The sequence below is a fragment of the Anas platyrhynchos genome, chromosome 2 (genome assembly GCF_047663525.1).
Source record: "Anas platyrhynchos isolate ZD024472 breed Pekin duck chromosome 2, IASCAAS_PekinDuck_T2T, whole genome shotgun sequence".
NCBI lineage: Eukaryota > Metazoa > Chordata > Aves > Anseriformes > Anatidae > Anas > Anas platyrhynchos.
The window spans coordinates 153,364,955-153,370,133 of record NC_092588.1 but is presented as its reverse complement, the minus strand read 5'-3'; the positions used below and the strand labels follow the sequence as shown (position 1 = coordinate 153,370,133).

Genomic DNA, 5,179 nt, shown 5'->3' with positions numbered 1-5,179 from the left:
GTTCTTTCACGTAGAAGGGAGCTGCCATATCCAATTGGAAATAAAAAATGTCTATTGCAAACTTAATGCAATTTTATTGGAACTAAATTCAATCTCTTCATTTTTGATGCAGTAATGGGTCAGCAAACAGAACTCGGGAGCGTAGCATCAGACAAGTAATGTTCCTGCGGTCAGAGATGCCACCACCAGAAGTATACTTTATAAACAAGCAAGCCCTGAAAATTTATTTAGAATATTTAAAAGAATGGTGTTCTTCTCAGTTGCTTACAGACCCACAAACATTCGCCAACAAGCTGTTTCTCAGTCATCATTACAAGCTTAAGCTTCAAACAGAAAATCCATGCCCTAGATAAAGAAGATCACTTCTCTAATGTTATTTTTTCTCCTTCCTCAAATAGGTTATACAGCAAGCTCTCTGCTTTGGCTGATTAAAACACACCATGCATAAGGGAGTGGGAGACACACACATGGAGTCAGACCCTCGATTTATATAATCTTCATTGACTTCAGTGGAGTGACACCAATTTATAGCAGGAAGGGGCTGCCTACAGACTCTTAAAGGATTGATTGGTAACATACAACAAACCATTTTCAGGGAATAAGGTGTTTTTGTGAGAATGATTCTTCCTCTGTCTTGACTATGAGACAGAAACTTTGCTAACGCAGACAGGGGCTACACTGTGATATTTATGATACCCAGAAGGAAATACTTTGTATCTGAGATGCTCGATAGTCTAATTTACATGTTTATTGCACAAAAGAGCAATTTATTTACAGGAAGAAAAGTACCTATACATTTTAAAGCAGTTTTTAAAACGGAATGATTTTGAAAGTGCAGAATAAGAGGACGTTTTTCATCTGTTTGGGTCTGTTCTTCCTCTTCTCTTGGTCGCTAGGAAGAAATACTGGAAAGTAACACTTCAGATAGTAGAGATCATTCATAGCATCTCCATCCACTTTCCACGCCTGCTTTGGCAGCCTGGCTTGTGTCATAACTATCTCAAGTTTATTTATAGTTCAGCTGTGTTATGAGAGGTCAAGCAAGGAGGAAGATAAAATCACCAGGGAGTCCAGGGAGGAAATTTGTTGTGCTGTTTTGAGGTGGGTTTTTTGTTGTTGTGTTTTTTTTTTTTTTTTTTCCCTTTTTTATTTTTTTATTTTTAAATGTTTACCCCCAAAATAACATGCTTTGGAAACTGTCCCTTCATTTTGCTTCTCCATGTTCCTCCTCCATCACCATGGCTGTTTTGGCAAGGACGCTCTGGAAAACAGCAGCTGCTGACACCTCTTCCCAGAGCCCGCACTGCAGGTCGTGTGAGGTTTCTGTGTCAGTGGCCCTGGGAGTTAACAGAGATGGTCCTCTGGCTGAGGCGCTGGGGACTCAGCCTCAAGAAGTGCTGATGTGCTGCCCTCAAAAGTGTCTGGTTTTAAAAAAACAAACAAACAAACACACACAGTTGTTTGGGACCAGAAGCAATAAGCTGTGCTGATCTGGAAGAATTTGTGGGCAGGGTTGCCCATGACTGGCCTCATGGCTGGAGGAAGGTTGCTGCTAGCTCAAAATACTGAGTCTCAGCTCCTGTGCAGCTGGGAAGGCTGCTCCCCATACACCAGCACTGAGGGAGCAGCTGGGTGCTAATTCCCCCCAGGACTGGACCAGCTTCCTCCTCTCTTTCTCCTCCACATCATTTCCCTTTCTTGAGGGTGTTCTGGGGTGCTCTGCAGAAGGATGTCCTCCATGTGGCAAAGAGGAAAAATTAAGACAGAGTTGCCGTGAGTCTTAGAGGTACCCAGCAGCTCTGGGGCAAAAGTGAGCACAGCCCAGGAAATCCCCATGCTGGCTCAGTGGTGAAGCAGAGCTCTCTGTGAGTTGGAACGGGGAAGATCAAGGACTCCTGTGAGCAAATACAGGACAAACAATTCCCGTACCACTGCATGAAGGGTGTAGTCAGGATGCTGCTTCTTCAGCAAAGGCAGTAATGCAGCGATGGCAGGTTGGAGCTGGTTAATATATCACCTTCTAACTGGGGTTGAATAGATTTGCTTGGTAAGTGCAGCTCTAGATGAGGCCCTGATTTCAATATCATGCTGCCTATAACACATGACAGGGTCAACAGGCTGCTGTAGAGATCAAGAGAACAGATCAGCCTTCCAAAAATTCAATATTAATTATTGAATATTTATGTTTACTGGGGGGAATGAGTGATCAGAGTCTTTCTCCAAGGCTGTGTATGAATCTTTGTATTTCAAGAACAATATAAATCAGTCTTTTTTATTTGTCATTTATGTGAGATGATAATTAACATCACAAGCATTATTAATAAGGCATGAGAGACAGAGAGAAGAGAGGAAGCAGAGCAGCTCCCTCCCTACAAGTTTCTCTCTCTGCATTACATAGATTTATCATGTACCAATTCCCCACCCAACCCACCACTTCTTTTCCCTTCTCTCTGGCAAATTTGGGCTTTGATAGCAGTCTCACACCACTGATTAATATACCTCAGCCATCAAGTTATAGCCCCGTAAAAATATTAACAATTTTACCCTTGCATCAAGCCTTGTATCAGCAGCACCAGGTACCAGATCTGTCCTCCAGGGTGTCACGGGGGGAGGCAGACGGAGGTCTCCAGGGTGGACAAAGGCACAGAAAAACAATATGTCAGGCCTAAAAGAGAAGTTAAAGGATCAGTACAAAGAATGTGCAGAAGAAGGTTATACAGACAAGACCTATCGATCACAACAGTCCTTCTGGCCTTCAGAATCCATTTAATAAAAGTTAACTCTCGTTGGCTTCGGGCCCTTCAGCCATACATCTCAGTCTGCTTCCAAAGAGAAATTATCATCCTCAGCCTCACAGGTGAGGAAAGCGAGGGCCTGAGAAAGTAGAACCACAGCCTAAGGGATACTCAGGTGTTCGATTTTAATGGGGTTTTGCCTAACACTGAAGTCTGTCAGGTGTGTTGGTTGAGAGCTTAATCCTCAGATTTACAGCTCCTTTGCTTATCCTAAGCACAGAGGCAGCTGGAGGTAACGGGAAGGTGGAGAGACGTCTCCCTGTGCTTTGGTCCTTCTGGCTGATTGGTGAATGAATGCAAAACTCTGATGCTCATGGGCAAACCCAAACCCTGAGAGCTGATGTTATGAGTTTATTGTTGCCTGCCCATCTAGAGAGCTGTGCTAAACCTTTGGTGTGAACACCCAGAGGTGGAAATGACCCCCAGAACAGGGAGTACAAAACTGCAGAAGGCTGCATGGACCACCCTGAGGACACCCTGGAGATTGTTTTTGGTACTCAGCGGTGTAAAACCTGCCTTTGAACAAAATACATTTGGCAGAAGCATTGCTGTTGTTGAGGTGTGAAGGTGGGTGAGATGGTGGTTTCCTTAAAATGGATCACTGAAATCATGGCCATTCAACTGCCGCCAAATTTTCCAAAGCCCTGTTTAGTTTGGTTTGGTTTCAAAATGCCACTTTTTTCTGCCTTCTCCCTACCCCTTACAAAAAGTCCGTGCAAGCCAGGTTACCACCAAAACAGCTTTTTGGCTTCTGTCCCCCGCTGCACATGCCCTTTGGACACCCAGACCAGGTCTGTGCCCACAGGGTCAATGCATCTCCAGATGCAAAGACAAAATTGCAGCAGCTGCTGATTTTCAGCTCACGTTTTTCACACTATTTACCGTGCGATATTGATATATTAAAATATTACACCTAATCATAATTAACAATGATACTTAGCAGCATCTATATGGCTCTTCACACCTTTGAAGTGCTGTGCAAACACTCATTAATTAATCTTTGCTTTGGGGATCCTGTATGGCAGCCTCTTCCGCAGGGCACCAAAACCCGGTCCCCAGGTGTGGAGCCGCGCTTGCTGGGACATGCTGAGGGCTGCCCATGGAAATGGAAACTGCTCCCCCAGGGGAGATTTAGCTCTCCACATCTCTGAGGTACTCAGAGCTGCCTTTCTTTCCCCAGGGGAGATATAACAGCAAAACCCTGCTGGAATGAGTAGTATAGACCAGAGAGGGACAAATGGTTGTGATGCTCATTGTCCCCAGCGCTGGTGCTGGTCCAGCTTGGTGACCTGAAGTCATCTGATAAAGGTTGGTATCTTTTCTTGGGTCAGCACCAGTCCTGTGTGCCCATAAATATGGGGTCCGCATAGCTTGCTTGAAGCTGGGGGTGAGCAAGGAGGGAGAGGTAGTGGTGGGGGAAAGGGGAAGGTGACAATCACAGGACCTGCTCCAGGAGCATATCACAGCAGCTGCCCATTCCTGGATGTCCTTCACACACCACTCATCCCTATTCAAATTTGGTCCCTGCAGTGGATATCTTTCCAGTCTGTATTTGTGAGGTGAAAGGAGGTAGGTTTTTTGTGTCTTGTGCAGCCCGCTCAGTGTTGGTATCTCTGCCTGGATGAAATGCATCTTTTCTCAGCTTTTCACTGTCTTGCTCTGAAATCTCCACTCCCATCCCTCTGCAGAGCTCAGTAACAGCTTGCTTCATCTTCCTACTGTCAGCACTCTGCTTTGACCCTTTAATCAGGGGACTTGGCTTTTATCTGGAAGACATATGCCTTAGGTGTCTTGTATAAGGTGCCACACAAAGCAAATTCAGCCAGGCCTGCCAATAACACATCATCTAACCAGATGGGGATAAACAGACTTGAATTCATTTGCTCCCTTTTCTCCACTCAGTAGTAGCAAGCACCAGAGAAAAGGCTGTTATGAGCTTCGTGCAATGTCTCTGGGTACAGGGATTTTGTGCTTTGCATTTGAGGAAAGCTCAGGTCAGCCTCACAGCTTCTTTCTAACAGGGATGGTTGGCATTAATAAAGCAAGAAGCTTTTTGCCACTTTGTCCCTGTGACATTGTAGCTACCAAAAATGAATGGTGTCATGAAGGTTTTTTTTGTTTTTGTTTTTGTTTTGTTTTGTTTTATCTCAGTGAAATCTCAGTTGTGCGTTTTTGTGCAATTTGGATAAAACAAGGGGGAACTGTGAGGCCCCCTAGGCGAAGATAAATGGTTTGTGTTGAATCGTCAATGGAGAAGTGACCAAGCTCATTTTTTTCCTTTGGTGACCTCAGCAAGATTGATATCTAGATCTCATCAGCTGAAGTGAAAGAGTTATTATTACAGAGCCTGGAGCAGAGCTGACATACTTGCAATGAATGAAGCT

At 44.5% G+C, this 5,179-nt stretch overlaps 1 long non-coding RNA gene across 1 annotated transcript; it reads right to left on the bottom strand.

The window, feature by feature from the left end:
* Window positions 1-910: 910 nt before the first annotated feature.
* Window positions 911-2,908, bottom strand: LOC106019224 (uncharacterized). The gene is made up of 3 exons (XR_002405218.3): window positions 2,754-2,908; window positions 2,545-2,665; window positions 911-1,421 (listed from the first exon to the last, which is right to left on the bottom strand). It is a non-coding gene; the product is annotated as an uncharacterized lncRNA (long non-coding RNA).
* Between the last annotated feature and the right edge of the window lie 2,271 nt (window positions 2,909-5,179).